Source organism: Lontra canadensis, unplaced genomic scaffold (assembly GCF_010015895.1).
Source record: "Lontra canadensis isolate GAN:19392208 unplaced genomic scaffold, GSC_riverotter_1.0 scaffold17, whole genome shotgun sequence".
Classification (NCBI taxonomy): Eukaryota; Metazoa; Chordata; class Mammalia; order Carnivora; family Mustelidae; genus Lontra; species Lontra canadensis.
Window position 1 is genome coordinate 16,277,600 of NW_022631011.1, and position 23,868 is coordinate 16,301,467.

Here is a 23,868-nt window from a genome sequence, read left to right on the forward strand (position 1 = left end):
TCAGCTCCAAAATAGCTCAGGAGATATTTAAGTGGCTCAGTTCTTCACATCCATAAATTTGGAAACTCCATAAGAAAAATCTTTGAGAACATGCAACAATCATGCTAAATCTAAATATTTTTCTTAGCATTATCAACTCCTACATTTTAAGAACTAATGTTTGGAGAGTATCGGGGAATAGAATGTCATAGCCAAGGAAGCACCTTACAGTGCACTTCAAATTTTAGATATAAGAGGAATTTTGAATGCAAAACAGCACTTCACCCTTTGCTCTGATTTCAGTCAATATATTTAGTTCATTTTGAAATGTCACTTTGATCTGTATGTATATAGCTCATGTATATCAAAAACCAAGACAAGCATAATGATAATGGGTTGAGACACTCTCTGTTCGATCATTATTGAAGATGTGAAGGGCTGTTACTTAGGAAATAAGAAGCAAATGATTTATATCCACTAATCAAAGCACAAAAGTATTCCCTGAATGTACTGTGAATTAGTTTCCTAATAGTAACTATAACACACTACCATGAACTTAAAATAATAGAAATATATTACCTTGCAATTCTATAGGTTAGAAATCCATCAAGGATATCATTTACTGGGATAAAAATCATGTTGTTAAATAGGTGATTAGAATTAAGGACTGAACTTGTTTCAGTGAGCACTAGCTGTTGTATGGAAGTGTTGAGCCACTATATTGTACACCTTAAACTAATATTACACCGTATGTTCACTGGAATTTAAGTAAAAACTTAAAAAAAAAAATCAAATTGTTGCTGGGGGGCACCTGGGTGGTGCAGTTGGTTGGGCTTCTTGTTTTGGTTTTGGCTCAGGTTGTGATCACAGGGTCTTTAGATCACACCCTGTAGGGGTTTAGCACTCAGCACCGAGTCTGCTTCAGACTCTCTCCCTCTCCTTCTGCCTCTCCCTCCTGTGTGTGCTCGTGCTCTCTCTCGTTATCTTTCTCTCTAAAATAAATAAATAAATCTTTAAAACAATAAAATAATGAAATTAAAAAATCAATTTGTTCGCAGGGTTGCTTTTCTTTCTGGAGAGCACAAGGAGAAATCTATATCTGTATCTTCTCTAGTTTCAAGAGATCACCTGCATTCCTTGGTTCTTGGCTCCATTTCTACAATCACATCTCTCTCTTCCACTTTTGAGGAGATTTGTGATTATACTAGGCCCACCCAGATAATTCAATATAAATCTCTCTGTTCTAAGGTCAGCAATTTTAATCCCAACTGCAATCTAAATTCCCCTTTGCTATGTAACATAACAAAGTCACACATTTCCAGAATTAAGACATCAACATCTTTGGAGGTGGGCATTCTGCCTGCCACATTTTATATATCCTCTTTTTTTTTTATTCATTTCATCTGTAAATCAAACTAGAAGTTGATGTCTAGATCATTCCATATGTTAACTCTATTATGGTTTCAACTGAGCAGCTACTCTTTTCTAAATTAGATAGAGTGCATCTTCACTTGAAAGGTACTCCTTCCTATCCATTCTCCCCCCAAACTGCATGTGTTTCAATTTTGGACATGAAGAACATAACATTGCCTTTATATAAGTAATTGAAAGGGATGCTTAAAGTGTATTTAGAAGAGATAGGAAGGCCCACATGGACTTATTTAAGCCTTCTGTGATGAAGTGAAGTAATCCAAAAAGAAACTATGCATTCTTATCACAGAAATGTTATGGTTGTTGCATAATAAAATATTTGTATATCAAGGAAGCTTCCAAAGAGAGATAACATCATCCTTCTTTTTAAAGAACATTACAGAAAGTTCTTAAAGAGTGAGTTTTTTGTCTTGGTCAGTTATGAATGTAAACTCCCAGAGCAGGAATAGTTGAAGAACTTAGATCGTCAGAAATGCATGTGTCCCAAACATGAGAGGCCCTCATTACCTCTTCCTATTTGGACAAATTGTGCTGATTTAAAGGTGAAATAGGAGATTTGGTGATTAGTTTGAGGACTGGAAAAATATGGTAAATGTATTGAATTTTTAAAAACATAAAATTACAAAAAGATATGGTCATTTATTATTGCTAGATGATGACTTCACAATTTAAAAAAAATCTTTCTAGGAGTTCAAGATCTTGTTCAGTCCTTTTAACTAGTGATTGCTTATCATAATCACTCAAGAAACACTGGATTTAAGCACCTCATCTTCTCCCCTCCATTCTAACCCTATCAATATCATGACGTTTTCTGGTGCATGGTGGATGAGAATATTGAGTATGGACATCCTTTTAAATAAATGTTTTAGGGTGATTTTGATGTAGAAAATAATTAAGAGTCAGGTTTATTCGTTTATACATAATTTTCAATATAATATGAAAAGTACTGACAGAGAGCCTTGAAAAGTGTTGAGGTAGGAAGCCCTTGAGGATCATCAGATCAAGAGTGATCTTACACATTGTTATAAACCAGGTATTTTATTCAGTTAACAATAGGGGCTCACTGATCAGTTTTAATAGGTGGAACTTGTATTGGTTATTGTGTTGGTATTACTCTAAAATCCCATTTTAAAAATACCACATGCTGTCACCACATGCTATTGCCACCATCTGAATCTTGGTGTCATCCAATGGTTCTTTGTTGGACTGGGAATGAAAGTGTGGGATTTGGATATGATTTTGAAATGTTTTCAAGGAAATTATATGAAACATGTTAAGACTCCCAGATCTAGTCAATACACTATAGTAATTCATAGAAAAGACTGAGGATAGGGACTTCGAGAAGTTTGCTAATATAGAGATTCTGATCTTTAATTCAGGATGTTAATCAGATTGCCTCTGTAAAAGTGCTTACCATTTGTAAAATTGAGTTCCATATCCTGGTTCTCCTATCACCTTCCAAGTACCACTTAATCAGAAAATTATTAGAACAGGTTTTGCTTATTAATTAAGTAAAAGGAACAAATATTATAAACCAATAAGAGTATCATTGGATGTGGCTCTGATAAGTAGAAAAATACAAGAGAGAGAGATGTGTCACTGCTTGATCTTGTAGAAATGTCAACAGACACTGCTAGTAATACCAAGATTCTCATTAATTTCACCTCAAAAACTTGTAAAGTTGGATAACTATCCAGGCTTATTTATATACTTTTTAATCTATCTTGGCCTATCATTACTCTACTTGGTAAACTGGCAGAAAGATTTTGTGCTTGGTTATAAATGTTAATGTAAAGTACATATCCTGCTAAGTCTACATATCATGATTGTAATTCATTCATTTAACATACATTCATTTAGACAACATATTTAGGGGGCATCTGGTGGCTCAGTTGGTTAAACAGTTGCCTTCATCCCAGGTCATAATCCCAAGGTCCTGGGATTGAATCCTGCATTGGGCTCCTTGCTCAGTAGGAGCCTGCTTCTCTCTCTCCTTCTGCTTGCCACCTGCTTGTTCTCTCTGTCAAATAAATAAATAAAATCTTTTAAAACACCATATTTATTGGCATATATACATGTTATATATATCAAAATATATATATTCACATATAGATATTTATTTGTTTTTCATGTGTGTCTTGTGTGTGTGTGTGTGTGTGTGCATATGTGCATGTGTAGATGATTCAGTGGTTAACAAAACAAGTCTGTCCTCCTCCTAAGTCTTTCCTGAGCAAGCAGAAGGAATATTTTATGTCAGATGATGAAAAGTTCTCTGAAGGATAAAAACTACAGAGATATTTTAGGATAGGGCAAGATAAGATAGGATATTTTAAGGCTGGTGTGAAGGACAAAGTATATAGGAGTAAGATCATAACCAGAAACCAGGTAAAGGCTATTTTAATAATCTCAGCAAGAGATGTTGGTACCTTGGACTAGAATGTAGTGGTAGGAATGGTAATGTATGGCATAATTCTGATTCTGTATGTTAAAGTCATAATTTACAGAATTTATTCATGTACAGATGCAGTATTAGAGAGAAAGAGATATACAAAGTTGACTCCAAGGATTCAACGTAAAAAGCCAGAAGTGTGGAGGTGTAATTACTAAGTTGGAGAATATAGTAAAAAAAGCCCGTGTGTGTGTGTGTGTGTTTGTGTGTGTGTAGGAAAAGTTCAATTTTGTATGAAACAGACTCATAGATACAGAGAACAGTCTGGTGGTCACCAGAGTAGAGAGAAATGGAAGGTTGGGCAAAATAGAAGGGCTTTAAAAAGTATAATCTTCAAGTTATCAAATAAATAACACATGAGGGTACAATGTACTGCATAATAAATGTTTAATAAAATGTAACAACTTTGTATGATGAGAGGTGGTAGCTAGATTTATCATGGTGATCACTTTGCAGTTTTTGTAAGTGTTGAATCATTATGCTTTATACCTGAAATTAATACAATTGGCCCTTCAAACACAGGTTTGAAATGTGGAGTTCTACTTATATGTCTGTTATTTTTTGAAATCCAGTATGGTACTGTGAATGTATTTTCTCCTCCTTATGAATTTCTTATTTTATTTATGTTTATTTGAGAGAGAGAGAGAAAGAGCATGAGTGGGAAGGCCAAAGTGAGAGGGAGAGAGAGATTTTAAGCAGACTCCAGACGGAGCACAGAACCCAACACAGGGCTTGATCTCACGATCCTGAGTGCATGACCTGAGCCAAAACCAAGAGCTGGACACATAACCAAGTGAGCCACCCAGGTGCCCCCTTATGGTTTTCTTAATAACAGTTTCTTTTTTCTAGCTTACTTTGCTATAAGACTTCAGTATATAATACTTATACAAAGTATGTGTTAATAGACTTTATATTATGAGAAAGGCTTTTGGTCAATAGTAGGCTATTAGTAGTTAAGTTTTGGGAGAGTCAAAAGTTATATGCAGATTTTAGACTGCCAGAAAGGTGGTTGGTGCCCCTAACCCCCAAGTTGTTCAAGAGTCAACTGTATAATATTATATATCAACTACACTTCAATTTAAAAAAGGAAAAGTTCAGTTTTGAACATATCAACTTGGAATGTTTTTTGTATTTCCAAGCAGTTTTGGATATAAAAATTTGGAATTCAGGGGAAAGAATGGGGTAGGAGATAGAGATTTTGAAATTACTGGCATATAGGACAGGTATTGGTTTCCTTCTTGTTTTTTATGATCTATGTGTTTGGGTGAGATCAAATAAAGTGATGAGGGAAAGTTGTTCAGAAAAATGAGTCCTTGGGGGCATTCCCATATTTTGAGACCAGGGAGAGGAAGAGAGGAAGCAAAGGAGACAGAAGGATTTGTCAATCAGAGAAGAGGAGCATGTATGGAGGAAGTAGTATCCTGTGAAGTAAAGGGGAAAAAATGTTTCAAGAAGTGTCAAGAAAATTATCTTTGCTAATTGCTGCCAATAAATCAAGTAAGATGAAGAATGAGAATGGACCATTGGCTTTAGCAGCATGGAGGTCATTGTTAGTCCTGAAACAGACAAGAGCTATTTCAGTATGTTGGTGTATTCCAGAAGACAGGAGACAACAGAAATAATATTTTAAAATGTGAAAACTTATCTTGAAAATTCTGCTCTAATTGGTCCAGAAAAGAGCAGAAATGGAAGAGAATGATAAGTGAAGGAAAACCAATTTTTAAAGATAAAACTGTAATAAAATTGAACTGATCGTGTATGGAGTGGAAACTATCCATGTTGGGGGAAGATAGAAGGCTTTCTGGAGCAAGACCCTTGCGTAGAAAAGAGATCCTGGAGTCTTGTGAACATGTGAAGGGATTGGATTTGAATAGAACTACAAAAATGTCACCCACTGGAGGGAGAGCAGAGACAAAAATGCAGGTGAGTTGAGAGACTCTGTGAGAGAAATTTTTAAATTGCTTGTATTTTTCAGTATAATAGCAAGCATGCCAAGTGATTGAGTACTGGAAGGAAAGAGAGATGTTAGCAACTGGAGGAGATCGGAGATTGAGGTGAAGATGTGGACTAGTAATCTAGATAGTAAATGGATGAGGAGAATGTGACAATAATAAAAAGAAAACTAAAAGCAGAAATAAGTTAGGGAATATTTGTTATTCAGTTTTTCTTCTCATTTCAGCAGTTATCTTTTTAATGGAAATATTTTGGTTTCTGCATTTACTTGTTCAAGGAATAAAATAGAGACTACATACTCAAGTGAATTCAAGATAGTCATCAGAGGCAGAATGACAGGAAAACAGCAAAATGGGACTTTAGACAAATATAAAGAAGAATAACAAAAAAAAAAAATGTGTATTTAAGAATGTTGTAAAGAGCCAAAGAGGAGCTACAGATGGAGACACTCGAGATTAACAAAAGATGCAAAAGTAAACAACAGATTAAAAAAAGAAAAAAGTAAACAATGGATAGCTGTCTCATGCTACCTTTGAAATTTAATATGAAGCATTGGAATACTAAATAAGTCAGCCAAGAACAGAGAAAGCAAATCAAATGTAGGTGTAAATACCAACAGAGCCTTAGAAGCAGTAATTTGGAAACGTAGCTGATGAAGAAACTAGAAATAATTTTAGAGGAGAAATTTCTAGTATATATGAATACAGTAGTATATAGTAGATAATATACATGTATATATATTTTATGCTGTGGCAATGTTTCAGTGTTGCTATTCAGAGGAAATTTCAATTGCAACAACTCAGCAATACCTGTGCCCATATAGTTTTCTTCCTTCAACTATTTGTTACTTGATTCCTGCTTTTTATTTTTTTTAATAAGACATTTATTTCCATCCACACTTCTGATACTACGATCATACGGATTGTTTTTTAATCCAAATGAAGTCAATTTAAGATACTTAATATCAAATTCACTCTTTGAGTAATATGCTGATTCTTCAGAAGTCCCCCCTGTGGGATTGATAATCAGTGAAGATATTTTGAAAGAAATGTAAGTCCCACATATTCCTCAAGATCCTTCCAGGTTTATACATATACTAGGCTAGATTACTATAAAACTGTACATATAGCCCATAACACTCTGGCTCCAGTTGAGTTGTCTCTATGAGGTATAAATCAACACTAGAGTCTTGACTGTTTTGAGGTATGATGTACAAAACATTAATAGTTGGAACATTTGTAGTTTTAAATGTTTCCTAACATCGCTATCAAGGATATCTCATTACACGGCTTGGCATTTGAGGAGTGCCTCTCTGGAGCTAAAGTAGGAGGGATATTTCTAGGAGCTGGCCAAAAGGTCAGTTACTAAGAAGGCAGTCTGAAAATATCATACCCAGGGGAACACAAGCTATAAAGCAAATAATGAACAGAGTTCAAGAACTGGACATTTAGGTCAACACAAATGCCAAACCTGGAAGATCTGTAGCAGAACTTAGCCCGACTGATAAATGGAGAGGGCAACATGGAACAAAGATGATGGATTGACAGGCTGGTGATAAACAAGTGATGTCTCTGGATGAAAGTCATGATTCTGTCTTCTGTCCCTTAACCTCTAATCCAGTCTGACTTACCTGTGCTCATCAGAGAGATGAGACCCAGATACTTTAAGGATATGCATTTTGAAGATGATCTTCTCTTGTTCATATTGTCACATTAAGTTGATACAAAAACTTAGGGTTTGTAATGGGCTAAGCCTTTAGTCTTTAATTGTTTATAAATACTGTTATATTGGACTGCTCTCATATCCAGTGGTTTAGGTCTGCAACCTGCTGTTCATTCCTGCTTTATCTTGAGCTTCTAATATTATATACCCATTAGTCCTTAGAAATTCATATCTAACAAAAAAAATAACAGAGAGATGATATATGTGACCCTATTATTACATATTTTCTTCTGTTATTACCTCGGCAAGATACATGAGGTCCTTGTTATTCTCTAGACCATGGATATTGGGAATATAAAGCAACAAAAGATAAACAGAGTCCAAGAGTAGGCAAATCCCTTGTCCTGTCTAAAATGTCAGAAACAAGTTTATAGTTATTTGCCTTGAAATCTCAAGTATAGTACTTAAGGTTGCCTCAGCATAAGTAGTTTTGTCCTTTCTTCCCCTTATGGAGAAAATCAAGGCATATTCCATGAAATCTGCAAAGTACATCCTCCTATTCTACTTCCATACACATAGTCAGTAGTTTCCCACTTAAGAGATTAAAGTGATCGTGCTTCAAGCACTCAGCAGTCAGAGATTGTCACAATAGGCTATCTTGTTCATGTAGCTTCTTCCAAAGTTACTATCCATATTATTTGGAATGCCCTTTTATTTACTTAATATGGTTAGCCAATAGGTCATAGGATACCATAAACTAGAGCAATGGTTGGGCTTGGATAATCCTTTGGTTTGGGGACAGTAGTAGGATGGTGTCATGAATTGTCTTATTATGAACTGTTCCAGATGTCAGGTAACACAGAATTATCCAATATATACAAAATTTGGAGCAAATAAGCCTATCAAATTATACCTCCTCTTGGCGTCAGCATTAGGACTCTTTCAGAGTAATGTAGGGGGAACCATCAAAATAGTTGGCTAAATGCAATAATATCTGCTGGTCCTATTGAAATGAACATTGCCAGGCAGAGAAATGAGGTTTACATCACAGACTGATAAGGTATTTTTAACCAGATATTGCTCATCTAAGCAGCAACATGTCTAATACAAGGAAAAGCCCCCCCATCTGTGAATTATAGGACTGAAACATCTCATTGGCATCTTTGTCCCACTTAATCCCAACATATACAAGTAGTCTGGACCTCACACTATGCCAGCGAGATTCAGGAGCATTAGGCAGTTTTGAAGTAACTCCATTTCTTTGTCCCAAAAATTCAACTGACTTGGCTTAAGATGTCGCACATGTAAATATATGCTGTGGAAAGATTTCTGTTTGGAGGCACTCACAAACACTTCCTCAGAGTTATGCTTTGGAGAATTTCCAAGAGATGATTTTCTTGTTCACCAACTGTCTATCCTGCTTTTTCTTAGTTTATCACTTGCTGTCCCTTGCACTACACTTATCTTCTTACTGTCACTGTCACTACTTTTAAAACTTTTAAACTTCTATTCCACCCAGAATTATTTTCCTCAGCTTGTCAGAAAATGCTAAAATACCATAGATATAGGGAAGCATTATAAAGTAAATTTGGTACCTATTATTTTTGGCCCTACAAATAGGTGTTTTACTTGTCAGAGACAAAAGAAAATTCTTTTCACAAACACTTGGAAACCAACTTGAAATGTAGGTTCATTATATGATTTTCCTCCCTTGTGAGGAACCCTGTCCTTTCTATTAAGAAATCATATCTTAATTGTTTTGATATTTATTACAGCAAGTTTCTCTCAGTAGTCATCCTTTTATAAAATACTTTTACTCTTATCTATCATTTCTGGCAAATAAAACCTTTGTATCTTGACATATACTCCAAAATAATCACTTCAAGACTATATGGTTTTCATTGAATTAATTAATACTATTGTTTTTATTTGAGTATAGTTGACACATAATGTTACATTAGTTTCAGGTGTGCAACATAATGATTCAACATTCTATACATTATACTGTGCTTACCACAAGTATGTCTACCATCAGTCACCATACAATGCTGTTACAATATTCTTGGTTATATTCTCTATGCTGTACCTTTTTATCCCAATGACTTATTCATTCTATAACTGAAAGTCTGTAATTCCCACTACCCTTCACTGAATTTAAATTTGTAAACTAATTTGCAAAAGAAAGATATCTTAAAAATCTCTTATCCAAACTCTTCAGCCTGATATGTTTCTTCAAAATTTTTCACATTCTGAAAAATAAATATGAGACCCATGCTATATACATAAATGTGAAAAATCTGAAAATGTATGAAGAAAATTGGTTATAATATTACATAATATTTTTGCATAATTATGTTCAGTCACATTACTTGAACTCTTATTAGTTCTAATGGTATTTTAGTTGATTATTAATTTGGGGAACCTAATTACTTTTTTGAAATTTTGTTTCCTATTTCTACTCCAATATTTATTGCCATTATATGAACATCTCAAATATTGTTAAGGAATAGTAAAACCTGCAATCTATATTTTCTTTACTCTATTTTCAATCAAAATGCATATAATTATACATGCATTGGGGCAGCTGGGTGGCTCAATTGGTTAAGCATCTGCTTTGGCTCCGGTCATCAACCCAGGGTTCTGGGATTGAGCCCCACATTGGGCTTCCTGCTCAGTGGGAAGCCTGCTTTTCCTTCTTCTGCTCCCCCTGCTTGTGCTCTTTCTCTTTCTCTCTGTCAAATAAATAAATAAAATTTTTTTTAAAAATAAATATACATGCATTATATATGTATGAATTCATACATATAGTATACATATGACTTATGTGTATAAACCTAGATACGTGTATGTGTGTGCATATGTGTGTATTCAGCTTCAAACTAATGAAGTTAATCACTATAAAGGAGGAATTTGTAACATGTTTTTGTATATTAAGAATTGTTGATTAAACTGGATTGACATTTTGCCTTATTTTGAAATGCTCAAATAGTTAATTCCTTAGACCTCACAGAGTGATCAAATACATTGTTTTATTTTACCATATGAAATCATCTTAAAATGTTCTAAAAAGTTCATAGTATCTTTCTATATTCAATATTTTTGATTTATTAATATTTTTGAACTCATAAGTAGATATTTATGGCCATTTATTTGTCATAATTTTGTCTCTGGTTCATATGAGCTTCATAAGACAAAACACAAAGATATGTTTCCTTTTTAACTTTTGGCATTTTATTCCAAAAATGATTTTTCCTATGTGTAAAATAACTCAACAATGATATCACATGCTCTGTAACTTTTGGGGGAATAATTCTGTATTTCATTTACTGACATCTTCCCTGATTTTTGTGTATCCAGGTTTTTCTCTTTTCTTGAATACATTTGTGGCATGTATATATTTGCAAGATGTATCAGTTGTGAAATTTTTAATGTATATTCATAAAGCTGTACATAGAACATAACTATAATTTTAATTTTTTGTCTGTGGTTATTTTAAAATTAAATACTTGTAGGATGCTTGGGTAGCTTAGTCAGTTAAGCATCTGCCCTCAGCTCAATTCACGATCCCAGGGTCCTGGGATCAAGTCCCACACCGGGATCCTTGCTCAGTGAGGAGTCTGCTTCTCCCTCGGCCTGCCACTCCCCCTGCTTGTGCTTTCTTCTCTTTCTTTCTCTCTGACAAGTAAGTAAATAAAATCTTTAAAAATATTAATACTTTTAATAAACTTTGAATACAACAAATATGTTGAAATCATTTTATAAGGTATTTATAAGGTATATATAAGGTATATACCTTATTTTATAAGATATATAATAGTTATATATTTGTATAAATATATAAGATATGATTATATAATACTTAGATGTATAATTCCATATTTGAATACAAGCATATTATATATGCCCATATTTATATAAAAACATGAAGCAAAATAGCTTGAAACATGCTCAGACCTCACTTAACATGTTGGCTTTTTCTATAAAACAAAAACTATTTATTCAGTAGTGATGTAAAATTTGCTTATAGAATGCTGATTCTACAGATATAGTCAGATAAAATAAGAGTTTCTGGAACTTTATATCACCTAAGAATGTTTTCCAGGAGGTGGCTATATCATCTTTTAGAAATATGTGAACTATGTGTTAGGTAGTGAATAACCAGGGCTTAATACATTTGCTACAAATGATCTCCCCAAAGATAATTACTTTAATCAAAAGGGCAATATTTTGTTAAATTCATTTATCACAGCAAATCTATAACATTAAATGGCAACACTTGGGATAAGCTTAATAATATTCACAAATCAAACTCTAACCAAAAAGCCAACATAATGGGTTCATGATAAGTCCCAGTTAAATACTACCAGGCATTACTTAAGAACAATGTCTCTAATACAGAGAATTTGTTCATACAGAACAGAATCAATTTGAAAATTACACCCTACTAAATTCTGTCAGAGTGAGTATATCACCAATAATCAGAGTTAATTTTACCTGAATTTCGAATTACTCATTGGAAAATAAAAATGTGAGTTTTTAATCTTAACATCTTTATGTGATTTTATGACATCGTTCATGTTTCTAAATAACTACCAAACTGAAGTTTTATATAGTGCCATCTGGACCTAATGATTGCAAAATAAATATAACAAAATAGAAGACAGAGGGTGCCTGGGTGGCTCTAAGCCTCTGTCTTCGGCTCAGGTCATGGTCTCAGGGTACTGGGATCAAGCCCCGCATCGGGCTCTCTGCTCAGTGGGGATCCTGATTCCCCGTCTCTCTCTGCCGGCCTCTCTGCCTACTTGTGATCTCTCTGTCTGTCAAATAAATAAATAAAATCTTAAAAAAAAAAAATAGAAGACAGAGGACATGTTAATTCTGAAAGAAGACTAGTAAAATTCAGAATGTGTCCTTATAATCTGTCACCATAGAGTTCCTCCATTTCTTAAGTCTGTGGAATTTGCAGTAGTGGAGTCCTGTCTTCTTCAACAGAAGTTTAATATAACATAAAAATAAATTGAATTTTATATTATGTCCACTGAAACCTACTAGTATGCACCAGACATAGGCATTTAAAAAAAAATTTTTTTCTTTAGCTTTATTTTCATCTGTTGTAATGTCATTGTGATTTCATAGTGCCAACATGGTATAGATGGAAAGTGCTATATTGGGGAACAAGAAACTCAGTAAATAAAGTATGGTTACTTGTAGGTCCTTGCTCAGGATAGCTAAATTATTTCCATCTCAGTCTCCTCATTGGTAAGTGATTACATATAATAGAGAATCATTGAGAATCTTTTCTTCTAAATCATAAATGTTGAATAATCTTTGAACTATAAGCTGTTATCTTCATAAATGAAATGACTCACATTAATTTTCATAGCTTTTGCTATTTAAAATGGAAGTTTATGGATACAAATAAGTAAAGGAAATATCCATGATTCTCCGATGGAGAATTGGTAGATTATTTATAAAAATGAAATGAGATAGTTGGTTATATTTTCATGCCTCACCACTCAACTTAATATCAAAGTAAAATTCAAATGGGTACAAAACTTCAAGTTAATTAAAAATAGCCACAAAAATATTAGAAAATGCTGAACAACAATTATAAGAGGCCACTGTTATTTAGAGCTTATTTTAGGCTAAGTAAGAGCCAAGTGAAAAAATTCAGAATCGTGTGGGATGCTAAACATTATATTGGTGGCCTGACATGAATTTCACATGGGCAATAGGTAGATTTTATACTGCTATGTATACATACTGCTTACAACAAGTCTAACACCTAATCTGTTGGGTGCTACAGATGAGGAAACTTAAAAATAAAAACAGGGAGTGAGTTGATATGTGACTGGAAAACCATTTTCTGAAAATTAAACCCACAAATGAAAGCACAAATGGAGTATTGGTATATCATATTACAGAAAAGAAATGACAGATAAAAATTTTTGTATAGTAAAAAACTAAAACAGTTCAGGGGCATCTGCGTGGCTCAGTCGGTTAAGCATCTGCCTTCTCCTGAGGTCATGATACCAGGGTGCATATTCATATATACGAATACACACACACACACACACACACACACACACACGTATATATACATATATATGTGTACATATATATATTCATTCATCTGGGATTGATGAGTATTTTATATATTCATCCGGGATACTCACCTGGGACTTAACCTGTGTCAAGTTCCCTGCTCAGTGGGGAGTCTGTTTCCCCCTCTCCCTCCCTGCCTCCTCCTGCCTGTGCTCTCTCTCTCAAATAAAAAAATAAAATCTTTTTTAAAAACCTGATCAGTCCATCAGATTAGCACTTTAATAAAAATCCAAGTACAGAGGATAAGCTAGCCAATGAGAAGAACTATGCAAGATCAAAATATAGGAAACAGAACATTCACTGAGTGTATAAGACCCTACTTTTTTCTTAAATTGGCAAAAAATACAAAATCCAAATATCCTAGATGGCAACAAGTGTATACAGAAAATACATATATGCACATATACCATTGATAAAGCTCAGAATAATATATATAGCAAACACATACTTGTGTAAAACAAGAGAGGAACTAATATATATCCATCTGCTTTTATCCACATGAGACTTTTGGAAAGATATACAAGAAGCTGGTAGCAGTGATAACTTCCTTTCAGGGGATATTATGGGAATCAGTGAAGATAAGGAGCAGTAGTGAGAGGATATTCATTTTATACGATTTTATGATTTTACTCCTAAACCATATGAATGCATTTTTATTCAAATATTAAATAAATTTTATAATGTTAAAATAAATATAAATTATATGACGGATGGTGTAAATTGTATTATGAATGCAGATATGCAGACACAGAATGAAAAATCAACAAATGTCTTTAACATTTATCTTTGATTGCTTTCAGTTTCATATTTACTTTGCTGTATTTTCCAAATATTGGGAAGGATCAACTCTGATAATCAGAGCACAATATATATTGTTGATGTAGGATAGTTATAGACGGAGGGTTATGAACTCCTTTGACAGAGGAGTTAGTAGAATATGGCATCTTCAATATTTTATGAAATCTAAAGGGGGAAAACCTACATAACATGTGGAAAATTTTTTCTCACTTAAGAATATTGAATGCAGGAGATTTCCTTGGTATGAAAATATTTGGCACAGCTGCTTTGATACCAAAACTATCCATGGTTCCACAGATGGTTTTTGTGCATGCAAAGAATTATCTAAGGTACTTTTCACTCCACGTAGATCCCTGAACTCCATTCCCCACAGATACTCCTTCAGTTGCATGGGACTTAGACTGGGCATGGTCACAGATACCCAGGTGACATTTTAACACTGACTTGGAATCCACATGTCCAGAGTGTATGTAAGCACTGGCAGGATTTAAATACTGTCAATGGATAGCAGGAAGGTGTTTGTGTTTATCAACACATAGTAAGTGGTTCACAGTACTCAGTTTACAAATTGTGATATTTTTCTTTTAAAGTGGGTACCAGGTGCTCTGTGACTAGTGAAAACAGTTAAATGGGGGAAAAAAAATTTAACAATGTCCTCAAAAGTGAAATATTTTCTATAGCCTGGAAGGTTTTGAGTGTCAGAATGAAACAGAAGATACAGGCATGTGCGCTATCAATACTTGTGAAAAATAACTGACCTTTCTGTGATTTCTCCTTAATCATATAGATCTTAGAAGAAAGTAATAGATTCCAATGCACAATATCCATGTTAAAACCCGAAGCAATAAGTACATGTGCGCAAGTATAGTTTAAACTAGATATTTCATGCAACAAATGAAAAACCATCTTGACTTTAGAATGGCTGTCAGACTATGATCTACTTAAAAAAAAAATCACAGCTTAGGTAAGTGTTCTATTCTGGATAAAAACATTATGATGCCTGGAGGGATATTCTTCTTTCATAACTTTATTTCATAAGACAGTAAATAGAAAGGGTAAAAAAAGTAAGAATCTTTGGTAAAGCCAGAGAAGAAGCTAAGAAATCTGTGACACTTTGGGAAATACTCTGGAGTAAAGCTTTGTGGCTGGGGAACCAATTATAAACTAGAACAAAGAAATTGTTACACACAGTAGCCACTAACAAAACTGTCACCCAGAAACAGAGATTCAGAAAATAGATTATCCATGAGGAAATAGCACAAAGCCTCATAACTGTATGGAAGATTTCTGAGAGATAGAGAAAAGAAAATGAAACCAAAAGGCAGAGAGACTGACCATAAAATTTGATCCAGCAAACAATAAATTATAAATGCTGTTAATATGATGTAATATAGCAAAGTAGACTATTAAACACAACAGAAGATACTATTAATAGCACCATTTTTTGGAGGATAAAAAGGAACACCAATTTTTGGTACTTTTCTTGCAGAGATACTCTTCGTGAGTGGGCAAGAGCATGAGTATAGCAATGGTCAAATCAGCAGATCTGGTTTTTTTCTTAACTCTTTCTTTACCTCCCTGACACAACCACTATACTATTTGAAATTTTGAAACAAGTACCAAGCATTTCACCTGTGTGTGTGTCTGTGTATAAATAAACAAAGGAATAAATAAATAAATGACTAGATTACTATTCATGTGTGTGTGGTTAAGACAGATTATTTTGTTTCATTTTGCTTTAGTTTTTTAGACCTTATTTTTTAAATGGTTTGTGTAGTTTTGTTTTATATTATGTAAATTTTTTATGTTTCCAAAGTTAAATCTACAAAATAATCTATATTCAGAGAATATAACCTTTTCTGTCTCCCCAGGAATATTCTGCTAAAATGGTTTCCGATTCCTGGATTGAAGCATGTATGTGATATTTTAATTTCTGTGATGTCTGATGCAGAAACTTGGAAATGATGATCTAAACTCTGTATTTCAAATATATTTTTCTCTAAATACTAAATTTATAATAAATGGTAGAAAATTTCTTTTAAGTGCTTATTATATGCCATTAACTTTGCAACATTATTACCTATTTCAATCTTGATAATAGCCCAGTTATATAATAATTATATTTTTTTGTGAACAAGAAATCCAAGACTCAAGGTTGACAGTTTTCTAAGATGCTAGCAAATATCAAAGTTGGAATTTGAAGTCAGTGCTACCTGACAAGGAAGCTAAGGAAGAGTTGCCTACTCTGTGCCTGAGTGCATTCAGAAAGAGGTGCAGCACACAGAAAAGGTATATTGAAGCAAAATCTTTAATTAGGGAAGAGAGAACATAAGGGAATTTCTGCTACCACATTATTACAACAGAATTAAGTCCTATTTTAAGGGAAAGTCAATGAGATGACTTAATTGTGTATGTAGTACCAGCCAAAAAAGTGCGGGATTTGAAAAGGAAAACAAATCACAGTGAGACAATGTGCAAGAAATGGTACAACAGAGGAGCAAAGGTATACGGTTTCAAAAAATGCAACCATGTTATTTTTTTCATTACCACATTAAGAAGAGAGAACTCTTAAGACTCTGTGTGTTTGGGACAGGTTGAAATAGTCTCATTTTCCTTCAAATGAAATAGTAACAAAAATATTAGTAATATTTTGTCATATTTTGTCTTCTTTAGATACTTCTGTCATTTAGGTGTTTAGCCACCATAATCCTCTATATCTATTAGTTTTCAATGAATTATTAAAAACTCTTTGTCTTCTTTGATTCACCTGTGATTTCTTTCTATATACAAGATTATGTTTTTAACAGTAATTATTCTCCTTTCTGCTACTTAACAATATTTTATTTTTATTCTATCTTTGAGGGTTTACCAGATCCTTCTTGGTCTGTCTTATGTTCTTTTTCTTTGAATTTCCACTTATTAGAGTGTTAGTTTGTTTTGTTTTGTTTTCATAGCATGAATAACTGTGCACAAAACTGTTCTTTCCTATTTTAAAAAAGTGTTGAATATGAAGGCATTGGCCCCACACTAGTTAATTTCTAAAAATGATTGTTCCATTTTTAGTTTCACTATAAAAACTAGTTATTTAATATAAAGTACAGGGTGGGGAGTGTTTAGGGGTGAGTGAGGGAAGTAACAACTTAAAATTTGATATAGTATTCTAGGTTACTTTTTCTTACTCTGTGCTCTCAGTGGTCTGGATTTCTCACTCTTGAGTGGTCAGAAGACTATGTTAACTTTGTGTGACGCCATGTAGACTATAAATTGTTCATATACTTTCTCCTGCCTGGGTCAGTAGCATTTATGTAATGCTTCCCTACAGCTCTCAGTCTGTCCACCAGCTCTCCACAAATTGTTCTTTTAAGAAATGAAGATGCACCTGTGAGGTCTCATTCACCCCGTCTTCTCAAACTCCCCACCATTGTTAACAAGTGCAGATGTAAAGTATTGTTTTCTTGTTTTTATTTATTTTTATTTCTTTGCTTAAGTAATGGGACTACATAAGTGTTCATGTTTTTTAATGAAATATTTATATTTCCTCTTTCCTGAAACAATCATCAGTTTCCTTGACCCCTTGTAGTATCAATATCGATGTGATTGTAAATTTCTTCCCATACCTGGTATAGCATTCTGTTTGTCATAAACATTATGGATCATCCCCAAATTATCATTTGCCTTTTAATTTTTGTGGTTTTCTATTTTATTATACACAAGTATGAGAAGTTTTCTCAATCAAATCTGGCAATGTATTAGTTTTCTGTTGTCATTATGCCTTGGAAAGAGATTTTTCACCCTGAAAGGTGAAAATTATTTACTACATTTAATTTTATTTTTTTATACATATAAGTTTGAGCTGGATGTTGTTTAAGATCTGTGGCAAAATGTATCCACTCTCCACACATTCCCCAGATTTGTTTCAAATATCACAACATTGGAGAGCTGTTTTGCAAAAATCATTGCCTGGAATTGGGTTTGTTTCCAAATATCAATATGGAATTTTCTTTCTATTTTTCATTTTCTTTTTATTTTTGGCATGCTCATTAAAAAAAGAGAGATCCAATTTTCACTGTATTTTATGTATCCAGATATCTATGTCTATCAATTACAGGTTATGTCTACATAAAATGAAATTGGAAGAATTTCCTTTTGAATTATCCTTTGAGAAGATTTAGTCTTTGGTTTATCTTGTTAGGACAGAAAGTTCTATCTCCCTTCTTTGGACCATTTCTCCAGAAAAGGCAGTTTGTATGCAAGAGACTAAGTGGTGGGGCAGAACATACATCACTCCCAGCATGTTTGGTTTATTTTGTTTTGTGTTCTATTACTATGAAACAGACTCCATAAAACTGTGGTTTAACACAACGAGTTATTATTTTCTGAAATTCTGTGTTCAGCAATCTGGGTAATCTTCAGCTAATCTTGCTGGATCAGTCATATGGCTGAATTCCTCTGCTGGAACTGGAAGGTTCAATCTGGCCAAATCCATGTGGTTTGCAGTTAGTAGAAGTTGTCAGCTGGGCACCTTGGTTCTAAGCAGATTTAGATTTAAGTACCCAGTGACTTCTCATCCTCTGACAGGCTAGACCAGACTTTCACAACATGATATTCTCAGAAGGTGAGAGTGGAAACTATATGGTCTCTTAAGCCTTAGGCTTTGGAACTCATGTGCTATTTCTGTTACATTCTATTGATCTAAGTAATTTATAAGTAAATTTCAGAATGAAGGGGGTTGCTGTGGTCTGAATGTTTGTGCACTGCCACCTCCCCCACACCCGTGCCAAATTTGTATGTGGAATCTTAATTCCCAAAGTTAATGGTATTAGTAGTATCTGAGCCCTTTGGTGGTTAAGTCATGAGACTGGAACTCTGATGGATGGTATTAGTGCCTTGTAAAGGAGAATTTAGAGACATCCCAGCCCCTTCCACCATGTAAGAACACAAGGAAAAACACTGGCTATGAGTCAGGAAGCGGTCCCCCATCTAACCAGGCTGGCACCATGTGATCTTGGATGTACAGCCTCCAGAACAGAGAAATAAATTTTTTATTGCTTATAGGCTAACAAGGCTGTAATATTTTGTTATAGCAGTCTGAATGGACTAGCTGAGATGGATAAACTTCACATTTTGATAGAAACAATGGCAATGTCACAGTGCAAAGAGAATGGACCTAGGGGGAGGCATGATATTAGAGATCATTAATGTATCATCAGAAAAAATTAGAAATTTCTTAACAAGGCTAGTCATCATAACACAAATTTATGACTTTTATATCATATCAATTTTTCTGGATTTAATAATCCTCTTGTTCTGACAAAAGAGACTGGGTTTATGGTTTTAATTTTCAGAAATACTTCAAAGACAAAATCAGCCCATATTGTCAATGAGAAAGGGGCGAAGGGTGAACAGTAAATCACTCTGTGTCACTCCTATTCAATCCTCTGACAAAATTAGATTAATACTGCAACCATTTACTAAATGATTATTTAGTGCCAGGTTCTCAGGTAAGCACTTAAAATAATTATCTCTCCTAAAAAAATTCACAGTATCCTATGAGGTCTATATTATTGCCTTCCCTTTGCAGTTGAGAAGTATCAGACCTGAAAACTGGTATAGGATCTACTGGTGATGATTTCACAGTAAATAGAGGAACTCTGCTTTCCAAAATCAGGTGTCTGTGATTGCAAAGACTGTGCTGTTAAAAATTTTACTATAGTCACCAAATATCTTAATAGGTTTATTAAAATTGCAAATTCTCAGCACGATTTTATTCCTGTGTGTGTGTGTGCACGCACGCACATACACACACACACACACACACACCTATATATATAATATGGTGGATTAGTCTCTATTTCACCTGAGAAGAATAATCTGTTAAACAAAATCTCAGAAATGTTTTAGTTGAAAAATTATTCAGTAAAAGTTGGCCTACAAGTAATGAAATGAAATAAAATGCTACACTAAGCAAATGAAGTTAGTACTCTTTTAAGTGTGGATGGGTTGCTTAGGGGAACAAAAGAATGTTTAGAATTAGATTCTTCCAAATGTAAGAAATCCATATATAATTAAGGTAAGTTTTGGAAGAGTAAAGAAAGATAGATTTGTTTGGTAGTGTTGAATAGTTTTTATAAACACAGTTTTTAAGTGTTTAAAAAACACAATTTGTATTCATATGTAAGATATATCATAACTAATTTTAAGTAGATTTATGTTTTGAATAAGAAGAAAATATAAGGGAATAACTTTTATGCTCATGCTCTCTCTCTTTCTCATATAAATAAATAAAATCTTAAAGAAAAAGAAAAAAAAAGAAATATCACCTACTATAGAGTCTGAATTCTAGAAAGTGCTCCTTCATTCGCTTTTTTGTGTGTACCTATTTTTTCATTAAAAAAAAAAGAGAACAAAACTGATTGAAATTGTTTCTACATAAAATGATAAAGATATATAAGAATAGATTTTACTCAAGTGGTTGTGTTAGGAAATGTGTTAGTGCATTAACAATCAAAAGAACACAAAATAAAATTAGGTCCCAAGTTTAGATGTGAAGGACTAGCAAGAGATGGAAAAATAAAAAACACTGATATCAGAAAAAAGTTGGTGAGAGATTAAAATGGTATACTGTTCTTGAACACAGTTTGATAATATATACCAATATCCTCAAATTTATTTGCTTTGGGCAAGCCAGAAGGGAGTCCTCCTAAGGAAATTATTATTATTATTGACATTTAAAAATTTATATCTGAGAGTTATTATAATATTATTTATAAGGGAAAAGATATACATAACTTAGATGTCTCAAAAATAAGTTTAGATAAAAAATAAATGATTATAACTCTAGATAAAGTACTACTGTTTATCCACTAAAATTCACATTGAAGAATATTTAGTTATGGAAAGCTGTTGGTCATATTTGTAGCAACAACTGCAACAACAAAAATGTAGGGTATAAATCTTTGTAAGTAATATTTATTTTGTAAACAAATAGATATTAATGTTAGAGAAAATATGTATGTTATTGAAAAATAATCTATCAAGAGTGATTTTTATTTTATTTTTTTAAATATTTTATTTATTTATTTGTTTATTTGAGAGAGGGAGAAAGAGCATGAGCACAGAGGTGGGGCAGTGGAAGGGCAGAGTGAGAGGTAGAAGCAGACTCCCTGCTGGGCAGGGAGCCTGTCATGGGGCTTGATCCATAACTAACTGAGCCACCCAGCCACCCCAGTGATTTTTATTTTCTAATTATAATTTAACATTTTTTCCTGCTCTGTATTTATCACATTTTATAATCTATACATGCATGGGGATTACTGAAAATATTTAGCAACCAATATGGCAGGGGGGCAGACTAACTGGGTTCATAATACCACCAATAAGAGGGGGTACTGCTATAAACCAACACCAGTATTACCATACTCTGACTAATCAGCTCTGTGTATGCATTATACATTTCATAAGTGAAAGAAAAAGCAACCAATTAATCAAGTGAAACAGTGCAAAGGAAGATACATGTGGGGTTGGACTCATAAAGAGAGGTGTTTAGTTTGATAAGAAAAATGACAAAATGTAAAAGATATAAAAAGCAGAATATTTTAAAAAATCAAAAGAGGTCATTTTGGAAACCTAGTATCAAAATCTAAAATAAGCTCTGGAGGGAAAATGAAAAAAAAACCAAAAAACAGAAAATAGTGGAAATGAATTATAAAATAAATAATAGGTGAATATTTTCCTGAAAGCCAATAAAAAAATTCAACATGCATCAGAGAGAAAATACAAGCCAAATAAGCAAATAAATAAAAGAATCACTCTTCATTAATAGTGGCACTCTTTTCATAAATGACAAAGAATAGAGAAAAATAGGTCAATGACTTCATATTTTAAGGAAAACTTATTTTGTACAGAAATTCTATAACTAATTAAATTATGAGAAAATAAGAATATTCTATTCTTTTTATAAATGAGAATCCCCAGGTTCTTTCTGAGAAAACAATCTGAGGATCTATTTTAATTGGTAAGTATAAAAAACAATAAAGCGCCTGGGTGGCTCAGTGGGTTAAAGCCTCTGCCTTCAGCTCAGGTCATGATCCCAGAGTCCTGGGATCAAGCCCCACCTCGGCTTTCTGCTTAGCAGGGAGTCTGCTTCCCCCTCTCTCTCTCTGCCTGCCTCTCTGCCTACTTGTGATCTCTGCTTGTCAAATAAATAAATACAATCTTTAAAAAAAGAGTATAAAAAACAATAAAGAAGAAGATGTAAGATATAAGTGGTGGGAGGTAAATCAATGAAAAGAAATATCAGTGAGGCATCACTTGGTACTAATATGAACAATCTTTTACCTTAAAAAAATTCTGTCTTCAAGAAGAATGGATGGATTTCATGTACCATTTCAAAGGAGTATAAAAGTGAGATTATATTAAGAATATCATAAACAGGGCATGCATATATTCTTTTAAAGGCTGAGAGAAGAAAAGAAAATGAGGGAAAGGAGAGAGAGAAGGAGAATGGGAGGGAGGGAAGGATAATCTATCAGAAATTTCAGGAAAAACCAAACTTATATAATGAAGCCATGATTAAAAATATGAAATCAACTAAAATGTAGCATAAATATAAGCAGTTTTTGAAATGTAAGACTAGAGGTTCAAGTGAACCCTGGAATAGAATAGAAATCTTAATATTGTATCTGTAAAGTGGAAATATCCTAGGAAACGAGATGCCTTTGTTCTGAAGAGTAGATTTCATATTCACAATGATTTCGATGATGTTCATCGGTTTTCAACTTTCAGAATCAAAGGACAAGTAAAGCATGGACAGTTTAAAACACCAGAATGCAAATGTAATCAGCCTTGAAAATACAAAGGTAAGGGTACAGCTGAAAGAACTAGGAGGTGTAAGAGCAGGCATTAAAGAAAGGCTTTTGACACTAAAATGTTCACTTTGTGTTGTGGGAGTCAAAGCTGATGGAAAATGTTGATTCAAGCATATTATCAAAAGTTACATGTAAAAGCAGCAGAAGAGTTAAAATCAGTTGTACAAGAAGTGATTTTCAGAAGGGATTGAGTGGAAGCAGAGGTTGAGGAATGTGAATTAAATCTTTACCTTTCTCAACTGACCATCAATATTTGAATTTGAAAAAGTCACAATATAATAAGCTTTGTTTTGTAATCAAAGGTGAAACTTTAACAATTAAAGTGTTTCTCTGAAAAATGCGACTGGGAATGAGGTGAGGGTGAAGAGTTGCTGCTTTGCATTTTAAGACTTAATAAACGTTATGTGCAGAAATTTCATTCATATAGATTTCAAAATAAAATTTTGGATAGAAGCATGAAAGCACTCGATAGGTTTCTTTTGATACTTGATTTGAGGATTTAGAGTACTTGTACAAACACTAGGTTTTGTTGTTGTTGTTGTTGTTGTTAAATTAAAGCTAATTCTTTTATCTTAAAATTAATAGCATTTATTCTTGCCCTCCACTCTTATGTTACTTTTTACT